The 12,446-nt window shown below is 46.9% G+C and overlaps 1 long non-coding RNA gene across 1 annotated transcript in view; it reads right to left on the bottom strand.

The window, feature by feature from the left end:
* The window catches only part of LOC146184529 (uncharacterized), a 44,582-nt gene extending 33,947 nt beyond the window's left edge, over window positions 1–10,635 (bottom strand). The window contains exons 1-2 of the long non-coding RNA XR_014708883.1: window positions 10,557–10,635; window positions 10,350–10,468 (exon numbers count right to left, since the gene is read on the bottom strand). This is a non-coding gene — a long non-coding RNA (uncharacterized LOC146184529). The remainder of the gene's footprint in view (window positions 1–10,349; window positions 10,469–10,556) is intronic.
* Between the last annotated feature and the right edge of the window lie 1,811 nt (window positions 10,636–12,446).

Below are 12,446 nucleotides of genomic sequence, written 5' to 3'. Positions count from 1 at the left end.
CAGTGAATTGTCGTCCCCGGTCAGTGATGACAATTCGTGGCGGCCGGTGTCGTAAGATGACTGAGTGCAGCAAGAAAAGCGACACCTGATGCGCCGTAGCAGATGGAAAAGCGAGGGTAGCGAGGGATTGGAGGGGGAGGACCCCGATGAGACACTCCGATGGTTTCAAGCATGTTTTGCCTGCTTTCGCGTGCTGTTCTTGTTCTGTCAGAATCAGACTTTTTTACGATTCCATTTATCTAATTTATGTTAAGTCGCCGTACAATGTACAGCGGGAGGCTTTTTAATCGAATGTACGTGAGGCAATAGCCATGACGTCAGCGCTTGCGAACCGTTATGAACCAGACAAAAGAGTCTTACTTTCGAATTATCCGCTTACGACGAATTTTCGAACTGCTTATAGACTTGCTTCATTTGTCTGCGGCGTTTGACGAAGTTATCGCGAGTCACCGTGAACTGCATGCTGTACGTACTCCGGTAGGTTTGAACTGGTGCCAAGCATGCACGAAGTAAGGACGGGAGCGAGGCGTGGAAGCAATATTTCTTCCAAGGAGGCCAGAGTTACATTACCAAAGGGAAGCGTTTTCTTGCAGGCGCGGAGTGAATGAGCATTATGGTGAAGTGCAAGAAACCTGAGAGCTGGCTTCGGCATCCTGTTATCCAAGCGGGGCATAACCGAACACCAAGTGTCGTAGCATGCCAGTGACTGTGTGCTGACATCCCTAAACATTTCGAGCTGTCGCCGAGCTCACGTTAACCTCACCTCACTAGCTAGCCTGAGGTTGACGTCATGAGGTAACCCACCTCAGAATGGGACCGAAATCGTCTCTGCGCTGCTATCTAGACCCTCTGAGCCCAAGTTAAGAACGGGAGAAGGTGTATATCTTCCCTGCTTAGCGTGTTACTTATGGAATACCTAACATGCGACCGTAACCTGCGAAAAACAAAAGACAATAGATTTCAGCCGGAAAGCGCCATGTTTACACTAATACAACACGATACTGTTACTGGGTTCACTCGCACAGTCCATAGGTGCCACGTATACTCTCGACCGGCAAGTAAAGTATCTTATTGGCGAGCGGGGGGAGGAGAAGAAGGGGGGGGGGGGGGGGGTGGAGTGCTGACACGAGTGTTCGCGTGCTGCTGCAGTCCGAGCCCCACGCACTCCCCAACACGGCCGAATATATTTCGCGGGTTGTCTATGCTCAGCATCTCGGCGCGAGGTCTCAACGGGGCGCGCGTGGCGACACATAGTTCGCAGGCTGGCGGGAACACTGTTACAAGCTACGTGAAGGTCGCGTGCTCAGTAGGTCAGCAATAACCAGTTTATACTAGCTCTTTCAAACGCAATGAAAATAGGTTTTGCAGTACATGGCTTTGCTTAATTTGTGGAATGCTAAAAATTCCACGCATAGGAATTTCCACTAATTTTTCGAAACAAAGTTTCCGATGTCCTTCGTGCACTCCGGCTGAACACAAAATGATATCAGCGATTTCAGTACTGATCATGTCTGAAAGGGGATATTGTTAGCAATTTTGTATTTCTGCTTAAACCTTGCTACCAACTCATTTCGTGAAATGTTTCTAGTACTAAGTAAGGCTTCGATACATTTAGGGCCAACTTAGTGAACCTTCTCTGTATTAAACTGTTTTCTTACCTATAACGAGGAATCCTCAATGCTTCATAAACTCAATGAGGCATTTAAAAGAGGCGTCTATTTTTCGAACCATCCAAGGCCGTTCCTCGCGTAAAGTGGCCCTCAGAGTTATGAGAAACGGCTGCTTGGGCGTGTTGGTTATCCATTAGAAAAAAAAAACAGCGCTGTTTTTTCACTTATGAGGAGCCGTTTGTATGTGTCTGACATCGATCATTCGCACCCAATGTTAGAAATATATTGGTTCAAATTGCAAAAAAGCAGACACCTATAAAATGCGCTTCTTCCAAAGCACTCATTTCTGATCTGACAAGTATTGTTTCAAAGCTGTATTTCGCTTGACAGGGAAGCAGAGTTGATCTGACAAAATGTAATTCTTTAGAGTGGAGTGGCTCTGCAGAGGCAGCAGCGAATCTCCGCTCTGCGCTCTCTGCGCGCTCTACAACTCCCAGTAGGTGTCGCTTGCGCCCCCAGAAACGCTGTACTGCGCAAGCTCAAAGGGAGTTGAGCAGGGAAGCGTGTATTCCGGTCAAGGAGCGATGCAAGAAGCATGGAGGTAGCGCAGTGCGTACCTATGGGAAATAATTTTTCAAGGAAAGCGTCATTAAGCACTCCTACCTCAGTAAGTAGCGCTTAAAAAAATGAAGGTGAGCCGTTCTTAAGAGGAAACTGAATGTTTTCAAATGGCATAAAATGTAGTGGTTAAAAAGAAGGGCCTTTATTAATCATGTGTGTCACTATTTTTCTCAACTCTGTCGGTAAGAGAAGCCAAACTTGAGTGTTAAAAACCCACCACGGTCACGCTGTAATCACGCCCTCGTCGCTGCCGGGAACGCTAGATAGAGGGACGCCGAAACTGAGAAACAGGCGGACGTGACGTCAATTTCGGAGGGCCAGCTAGCTGGTCGCGCGATTTGGACGCTTGTTCCGCTCCACCCCGCGCTTTGGCAATCGACGGATCAACGCTTTCTCTTGTCAGCGCTGTTTGGTTTAATAATAATAATAATAATAATAATAATAATAATAATAATAATAATAATAATAATAATAATAATAATAATATTTGGTTCAGAGGAAAGGAAAGGCGAAGTATCTGTCACACTTCTCTCTGTGGACACCTGAACCTCGCCGTAAGGGAAGGGAGGATGGTGGGAGTTAAAGTGAAAAGAGAGAAAGAGGAGTCGAAGTGGAGGGCTACGGAGGAAATTCGACCACCTGCGGATTTTTAACGTGCGCTGACATCACACAGCAACTCCTGTAAGCCTTTTTTGATAAAAGTGTGGCAATAGGAAACAGCAGAGAAAGGATGACGCGCGAAATCATTGAAGCCGAAAAGATAAATAGTTCAAGATGCACGTGTGTAAGCCCACCTTCCATTCTCCTCTCAGATAAAGAGCTCGTTTTTCTAAGGAATGATACTGTTGGCACATGTGATTCGTGTTTTCTGGCGTATAAATGTGATGCTTCGGGAGAATAAAAATTTGTTGGAAGTGAGTGCTCGTGGTGTTCGTCTCTTGTGTCTTCGTCTTTTGCTGTGCTATAGTGTATTGGAACTATGTACCGTCTTTGCCAAAAGTAACCAGGCTGCTCCGAAGGCTGTCGGAGTAGGCGCGTGGCCGTGAGGCGGCGTCGCGTTCGCTGGCGCCTGCCTGTGCACGTCAGCTCCGAGGGTGCAGCAGCTGACGTAGCTTCGCTCCCTCACTCTCGCTCCTTGGATGATCAAACCTAGGCTTGTGCGATATGTACGCTGCGATTTCACGTGTGCGAAGCCGGGTTGTGCTGAGCTATGGCGCTCAGTATAACGGCGGTGCTATTGGCTCTTCTTGGTAACTACGGTTAACAAAAAACAGCTGATAGTATGGGAATGGCGAGGTCTTGTTCGCTTTTAGGAAGAATTTGCTAGGTTTTCGAAACAGTGTTGCCCCGAAATCAAGTGTTCCGCGATTGAGAGTAATCATGTGCGCCTAATGGATAAGCTTGAGGAATGTTTCATTATAGTTTGTAACTTAAACCCCAAATGCAAGAACTGATTAGAATCAGTCAATACATTAATTTATATAAATCTTACCCAAGACACTAACATATGCCTGCAAACCTAAAAGAGAGATAAGTGGGCTTCAATTGGTTGACAAGCTTTCTGTGCGATAGCCACGGCACGTGCAGTGGCAGAACGCAAGGCACCTCGAAAGAAGCATACCGAAATTTCGATGTGCGGTATCAATCCTTATTTTACAGGCGCCTAAAACAAGCAAAAAAGCGCAATTGTGCTGGTGTGTTTCAGCAGCGGACGACAGAACGCAACCACTTATATTCACGCAGCGAAAATGCGACTTATATCTGCTTCAGAAGGGCGATTAGCACCGCTGCTTTACTGAGTGCCCTCGCCGGGCCCAACCGGGCTTTGCACACGTAAAAACAAAGCCCGCGCACCATGCAGGCTTAGTTTTCATCATCCAGAGATCGAGAGGGAGGGGGTGAAGTTATGTCAGCTGTTTTACCCTCGGAGCTGGCGAGCATCCACAAGCGCCAGCGAGTGCAACGCCGCCACACGGCCGCCCGCCTGTTCTGGCAGCCTTCGGAGCAGCCAGGTTACTTTTGGTAAAGGCGGTACCAACAAGTCCAATAAAGCCAAGCTACTGAACTTGGAATTCGCTGAGAGGTACACTTCAGAGATGTGGGCACCGCGTGAACTGGCATGCCGGAAAAGGTCCTCTGATTGCATGGCCCCGCCCATTACGACGGTGATACTGCATCTGTTTCTGCTGCACATGCTTAACAGCGCAACTGTCTTCTCGTATGCGCAGTATGCCGCTTCTGGCAGCTGCGGTGGCGCCGAGTTTCCAGTGGCAGAGTAAACATCCGCAATTTTCCCGTGCAAAGTCGTTGCAATGGGACTTGCACGCTGCCAGAACAACGTTTTGCCTGCCATGTCTTCCAGAGAACTGATGCAGCGCAAAACAGACGTTTACAAAAGCGCACCTCGAACGAAATACGAAGCTATTGATGTGTAGTTGCTATTATTTGCAATTTCAACGAACACAATTGATATATTAGGCTCACATCCTCGATATAGGCACACACAAGCGGTACGTAGTCGCTCTGCGCTGAGCTGTCTGGGAGCTGTTAAGGAGGGTTCGAACATAGATGGCGCCCTTAAACGCTTCCTTGATGAAGCCTTAAGGCCTCCTCATGTGAAATGAGGAAATTCCATAGGCAAAGGAGCGTTCCAGAATTCGGTTCCAGAACCGCCGCAGACGACGTGTTTATTTCTTCCTTTGTCCAACTCAGCAAAATTATTTCCCTGGGAACCTTATCGTCCTCTTTCTGGCAGCCCAGCTACTGTCATAAATATACGGGAAAATATAATACCGCCGCGCAGGGCTCATCAGGATAAACCATGTCTTTTTCAATTAAAATGTTCTTTGTCTCACCAAGCCGCTGGCCGCGGTGTTCCAATCTAACGAGGGCTATGCAATACTCTCGAAGAGCGCATTGTTTCCGAAAATATCACACATTCCTGCGCTGCATGTTGTAGCATTGCATTTCTGCAGCACTAGGAGAGGCAATAAGAAAGAGGGAATGCCGGGAAGTTTACCAAAAGGCTATTGCAGTTAGCGGGATGAAGGAATGTAAAACAAATGAGGGAAGTAGGAGGAATAGTAGACAACCTGTCGCATAAACATGACGCAATCAGGTAACCAAACGGTGTTTTGCAGGCAGTCAACCCGTCCTCAGTTCGAGTATCGAGGAGGCAAGGATCGAGGTGGTCTGGAGAAGAGCAAACGGTGTGTCTTCAGGAGCGAAAATGACGTGCTCACAAAAGATACATGTGATTCGCTCCTCACTTCCACATGTATCCCGAACAAGGTTGTCATTCGTGTTTATGACAAATGAGTGCCGCTTTTTAGAAGCAATGCCAAAGCCTACTTGGCACACGAGCCTTCGTGTCACGGTACGTTACGTGAAAGACGTTGGAGTATAATGCAGGGTGGCGGCGGTAGGTATGAGCTCTCACGCAAGCTTAGAAGGCATATTCGCTGCGTCAACTCTTAGGGCCATTTTTCTAGCATACACCGTTTACACAAGAGGGACAAATCTTCAACATCTCCAATGCTGTTTTGCTACACTAGCGTATCCGGTGTATAATAAAAAAAAATTGCCCTCTACGTACCGACGTTAGAGCTTGAAGTCTGTCAATGCAAGCAATGCTGTCAATGCTTTCAGTTGTGAATGAGCCCGCTGAATTTTTCGTCCATTTTGAGCTTTCGTTTATAGCACTGCAACTATGGGGCTCCGCGCCCTTCTCCGCGTTTTAAACTACACGCACTCTTTTTCCTCTGTCTTGGTGCGCGTTGAGGTAACGCGATTGCGCATGTAGTACGAAATTAAATGAGGGGACGTAATGGAAGAACCGGGGGCATTTCATGCGGGGGCCCCCCTGGAGCGCCGTCACGCTGTCGGCGAGCGGTGCATGCGAGATATCCTTATGTATGTGTAAAGTTTAGCGCGATTTGAAGGTTATCGCGCGATCGTCAACCAGCCTAGCGTTCCAGGCGCTTAGCGACCTGTTTTAAAACAAGAAAAACCACGATTTCGCATTCTTCTTTGCCTTGTTTGCTGTTCCACGATAAAAACATCACGCCCGTGATGAACTCACCACCCTTTCTCTCTATTCTAAGCTCTCCGTGCACTGCAAGAAAGTGTGGGCTCGGTTACCTGCTCTCTTCGTAGATAATAACAAAATTCGTGACAAAGATCTCTAAAGCTCGCTCTTTGCACTGCTTCGTTTGAACGACTTTAAAGCTGGAAATAAAATATCACCACAACATCGCCTCGTCATACTTTGTCCACCAATAAAATATTTCAAACAATAAAAATGGTGGGACACAGCTCATGATGGATACATCGCGAGCATAATCTAATGTTCTTTCGCATGTTCTTTAGGGTGACCCACCCATTGCTCCTTCCTCAGCAGCAATGACGTTTCAAAAGCCAGGTGTAGCTTCGTAGCGTCTATAACAGATAATACCGAATATTACTTCGCGCACAATACGGTCACTGCCTGATCGCTAAAGCAAAAAGTTGAAAATTGAGAAAGCTTCTTGTCCAGAAGGGGGTAGCGGCTGCTTAAGGAATATCATAGAGAGCGAGTGAAGCCTGCCTGGTAACTCCCTCACCACGACAGAAGATTCTGGGCCATGGCACTGTTCGTGCCCTCGGTCGACGCTCGCGCGATCGCGCGATAACCTTCACAGCGTGCTAGACTGTACACAGACCATAGAATAACATACATATAAAGAGAAGACACTCGACGCAATTTCCGGCCCAGCTCGAGGTGCCACGACTTCGTCAGACGGCTTTGCACTTATAAAAAAAAGTGTTAGCTTCAGGACTGCATGTAAATAAAAATAGACTGAGACAGGTCTAAGTAACGGAATATAGAATATTTGGTTACTACAAGTAAGGCAAGATTAAGTGCAAATAGTATTAATTGTCACGACTTGGTGGCATGCATCGCAACATTCCGATTCAAAGGGTTCTCCTTTATCTGGGTGTAGGTTTAAAACGTCCCGGGAAAAAACAGCTCCTGAAGAAGCAACAACGAGGAAAAAATGTCCTTAAGGCAAAAACTGGAACTAAAAATAACTTATTCGGGAACTCACATAAAAATAAAAAGTACACTTTGTCTACTATTCTTTCGTGGCTTTGAGGTAAATTTAACCATCATTTGGAACCTGTGTCCTCTGGGCGCTAGAGATGTTTACAAGAACTGCGTAAAAGCATAGTGAAAGAGCCATCTGGCTCTGTATACTTTGCGTGGTTCCAAACTCCGCAGCTCGTTATAAGGAATAATACATGTCTAATCAGCTTGGTAATACTGTCCACTGAGAAAGGTACAAGTGGATCGGCGCGTGGTAGTTTCGGGGAACCGCCCAAAGCAGAAGGCGTCACTAGAATTGCCTCCCAGACCTTCTGGTGACGAGGTTCAACCATTCTTCTGATTATGGTGTAAAATGGTGATAAGGATGATGACGGTGTAAGCAGGGCGAGGATTACCCGTCGTGCACCATGCCCACCCTAAAGCATCGCACCAAGCTTCTGGTCCGGTAAAGCCAATGGTCAGCTCACCTTCCCACAAAAAAGCGAAGACGAGGCGCTGTCACCGTATTATCGCTGCCGTCATTTTTCCCTTTGTTTTTGTTATGAATGCCCGCCTCAGTTCGATGTTCGTGGTTACTTCCAAGCCGAAAGGTGAAACCGCTTTTTTAAGTTAACATACATCATTCATTATTACAGCTCGCCACTGGGAAACGCAGGACATGAGTCCCCGTTCGGGGATATTATTTCCTACTTCGCGAAAAGGGACATTTTTTCCGGGGACATTTTTTGCGGGGACGTTTTTACAGGTTCCCTCTTTATCCATAGCCCCATCTATGCCCGTGCGAACACTTTTTGCGTCTCTGTCGTACCATATAAAAGGGGCGCGAGAGTGGGTTGATTACGAGCAACATCGTTATTTATTGCTTCAGGTACTGCCTCCGCTCTTTTAGACAATGACGATAACTACTTGGCGCAAGTGGCGCAAGCGCCTGTGCATCAAACTACGAGACGCATGCGAAATATTGAAACCGAAAGTAACATTGCGGCCTCCGAGATTTGGTATTTTGAAGCACCCCGCTATGAGGCTGGCACGCTTCGCCGACTCCGCTGTGCGTTGAAACCCAAAAGTGGGCCCCTGGGGCAACATGGGAGTGTCCTCTCTTTATATATATATCTTACTTCATGCACAGGCTGCGGAGCGGTTGCCACCCGAGTTGTTTTAGACCGAAGCTCTTTGGCGCCCGTACCTGCGTTTCGCGCCGTCGCCGTCGGCATTGTCCCTTGTAACCAGCTTCGCAGCTGGGGCCGCGCGCTCCTTCCCCCTCCCCCCCCCCCACCTCTTTCGTGGCGGTGACCGCGCATGTTCTCCGATTGCTGCACGAGATCCTACCACCTATATGGAGCTTGCATGAAGCGATGCATGCTGAGTAATCCGCCATGATGTTGTCGTTGGCAGCAGACGACGCAACACGGCACTGCCACAGAGCCTCGTCTGCATGGTCGGGTAGTGCGCGTAGGCGCTGCTAGCCCGATCGAACAGGCTAAATGTAGGTTTTTCTCGATATATAAAATACACTGCACGAGGGCGAGAAGGCAAATGATTCCTCTAGCGATGCCGACGCGCATGGCTCGCACGGGCCAACACACGCCTGATCGACCCCAGTCCAGGCAAGTATCAAACTACTCGCCAGAAGTGAAATCATGAATGTCGGCGATATTGACGGACAGCCAGATTTAGACGCATAGTGCAGTCAGTCTTTCGCACTTAAAGAAGCGTAGCTTTAACAGGTCCGCGTCGCACTGCATTGCATTTCTCCATAGCGCTCCCGATTTTTCGGGCGCAGCGTCGACTCGTGCGTTCCTCTAGAATCTGTAGATAATTACATGCACGTAAGACCGGCGCACTAAAAGCCGTGTGTTTACTCGGTGGACAGTCGAGAACGAGAAGGCACTTGCTCAAATCAGCCTGGCGGCGCTGCCCGCCGTCTGTTGCCCGCGACATCATCATGGCCGATTACCCAGCATGCATCGCTTCATGCAAGCTCCCTATAGTAAAACCATTGTGGTTTACTATACTGCAACCACCGTTCGCCGCACGTGTACCCCCCCCCCCCTTCCTGCGTGGCGGCGACAGTGTTCTCCGGTTGCTGAAGCGCCGGGTCGCTATCAGCGGATCACGGTGCGTACATCCCAAGCCGAAACACAGAGCCCCGTTTTCTTGACTCGCTATTGGCGTCAGCGGCATCAGTCAGTCGCTGCTCTCTCTTCGCCGCGCAACGTTCCTATAAGCCCACGCGCTGCCTCCCGCAAACTCCTTTTTTTCCTTCATATCTCCGACCATAAAGCTTCCTTCATGACAATCAAGAACTGTTAGTGGAGTGTTTCTTTAAGGAATATGTGTGAAAAATAAGAAAGTCTGTAGTAGTACATACATGTCCTGCTCAAAATCTTTGCCTCAATCTATCGAAAAAGGTGAAGTAGCTGATGAGGTGCGCTCAAATTTCGCATTAGGAAGTAAGGTAATAGTCGGCATTTGTTTTTTGCGTGAGCGGCGGCCACGTGAGAAGAAATGTATTTCGTGCCACTCGAAGCGCATGTGCCGCATCACGTCGCTCTATTCGTACCCCGCTATGTTTTGTTCAGCCATTTAAAAGCACTAATCCCCTTCTTTTCTAATCAAAACATTAGCCTGTTGCGAGCCTCAACCGCATGTTTTGCATTGTAGCGGCGTTCGATGTTGTTTTGTGGCAAAGTGCTTTTCTGTTCACCCAGAATAAACCAGTGTTCTTTTTTTATAAAAACTGTAAGTTTGTGCCTCGTTGAGCGAAACTCTGGGTCGCAGACTAGTTCTCTAGAAGGCGGGGCCTTTAACAGGGGGGAGGGGAGTTTCCACGTAACAATATATAGCTCATAATGTCATATGTGATTGCTTAATTATGCTTTGAAAAAGGATTGCCGAATACAGCACTGGCATGTTGCACGTGAAAACAATCCATACGGGAAACAATAAACATGAGGGTCTTCAATTCTGCTGACGTGAAGACCATTATGTGTTTTCGTGCAAACTTCCAAGTACGTATACGTTTCACTTACTCAGTTAATACAAAGTACACGTCAGGATTGCCCACTCCTAGTTCCGAGACGTGCCGAAGGAACTCGTACAATGTTTCCGAGGCAAGTATGTGGCGACCTCTTCGCTGCATGCTCTGCTCCTGGAAAACACCACTTTTCAGGAAAAACGTACAGACGCAAGACAGATTATGGGCACAGAAAAGCATTGGTGAAAATGGCGGAACGTACCCAAGTACGGCTTTTCAGTACTCCAACCAAGCGAAGCTGAACTTTAGGATTATCCAACTCTGTGAGTTTGGCGTTGATCTGAAATAAAAAAGAATTCTGAAACTGGCATATATTTCAAGTAGGAAATACACAAACCTGCGTAAAGGAAAACTAACTCTATATTATCGCTTACATGGAAGAAAAATAACAACTCTTATATGCCTGTAGTACCCACTACTTTAAGTGAGCTAGCACACTCCTTGTAATTTTTGACATTTTTCGAAAGCGTTGAAACAACACGGTCGAAAAAGGAAACAGACGGATGGGCGCTCGTCTGCCCGTCCCTGTCTACTTCTGCTCCGTCCGTGTTGTTTTAGAGCTTTCGAAAAATGTCCAAACCTGCACCAAGTAGCCCGATCCACCATCTTTCTGAACTACTTGTAAATTTTTTCGAATGAGTGGTATTTTTCTGCTTTTGCGTATGTAGGGCCTTTCCGATCAAAATTTTTCAGAGAAGTATCATATGAGCTACGGCCTGCCATGACGGCGTATCAGCCCGGCATTTGCGGTCTGATTGAAGCCTGTGTTTAAACTCCCTGATTTTGTGTTCTTTATTTTCCAATCAATGCTAAACACCTGTGCGGCCCGCTTGAAAGCAACTACCAGTAAAATTTAAGTATATATTTCAAAGCAGCGTTTAGGCACTCGACAAAAAGACGAACTATGAAAGTTCTGTTCTTCTTGGCCGAGCGAGAGTTGTACAAAATTCGGATACCAATAATATACATCTCCTTAAAAGTATGTCGGTTGTTCAAAGTGGTAGCCGAATGATTCTGTCATTAGAATAATAAGAAACTCTGCAACAGGTGCAGTGGGAGACATAAGAGTGGGTGCATGTTAAGTTACTTATGAGCGCCCTCGCGGTTCTCCCGAGTTGCAAACCAGCGTCCACGAAAGATGGTCAGAAGGTGAGTTACAGGCCAGGAGCCGTTGTCATTTCAGGACAGCCGCCTCTATAGGACATCCCATCGTACTTCATGATCATATATTCAAATATGCCCACAGCAGAAGAGAGGGCTCTTTCTATCAACCCCTGCCCTGCCCAGTGCCATCCGCGGCAACCTTACCCCGCAAGCTTCCCATTCTCATTAACCGCCTTTCTTCCTTTCCGATTTTGCGGCAAAGCCGATATCGGAATGCCATTTAAACGTCCGTTCGCCATGCCCATTGAGCCGGAAGCCCGCAAAAGTACTGAAGACGAAAATGGACATGAAAGCGCTTAAATATCGGTCATTTTTTCACTTTATATTTTAAATTTATTTGCTGTTTCCTCGCAGCATACAATCGCTTTTGCTGCTTTCGAAGTAACAGCCTTTTATGTGGCTCTTCCTTACTTGGTTATTTGGCCTCTAAGGGTGGCGAATTTTGTGATTAAAATCAGTAGCATGTCAACATCTATTTTCAGTCTTTGTGTCTCAACACTGGAAATTGGTTTCAATTTTCGACCGCGAACTGAGAAAGCCGCAGGAATAAAATATTTTTAGAATAGATAATAGCTAGTGAGACTATCGTCTTGGTAACTACCTTCTCTGATGCTAAATATCTTCCTTGTAGATGTCGTTTCAAAACGAAATTTGAAGAAATGTATATGTAAATCGTCTTGGTAACTACCTTCTCTGATGCTAAATATCTTCCTTGTAGATGTCGTTTCAAAACGAAATTTGAAGAAATGTATATGTAAATAAACCTCTTTTTCCATAGGCATGAAACCTTCGGTACAGAACATTTGGGCGGGCTTCTCAGAAGCGCGCTGAATCTAGTGTAGACTTGATTAAGACGTGACAGAAGCATAGGTTTTTGGGGTGAGGCATAGCTTAGAGGAAATCGTCTAAAGAATTACTTCTCCGTACA

The sequence above is a fragment of the Amblyomma maculatum genome, chromosome 7 (assembly GCF_055883805.1).
Source record: "Amblyomma maculatum isolate TAMU_Amacu chromosome 7, ASM5588380v1, whole genome shotgun sequence".
Lineage (NCBI taxonomy): Eukaryota > Metazoa > Arthropoda > Arachnida > Ixodida > Ixodidae > Amblyomma > Amblyomma maculatum.
The sequence above is the reverse complement of the archived record's forward strand: the minus strand, read 5'-3'. Positions and strand labels throughout refer to the sequence as shown.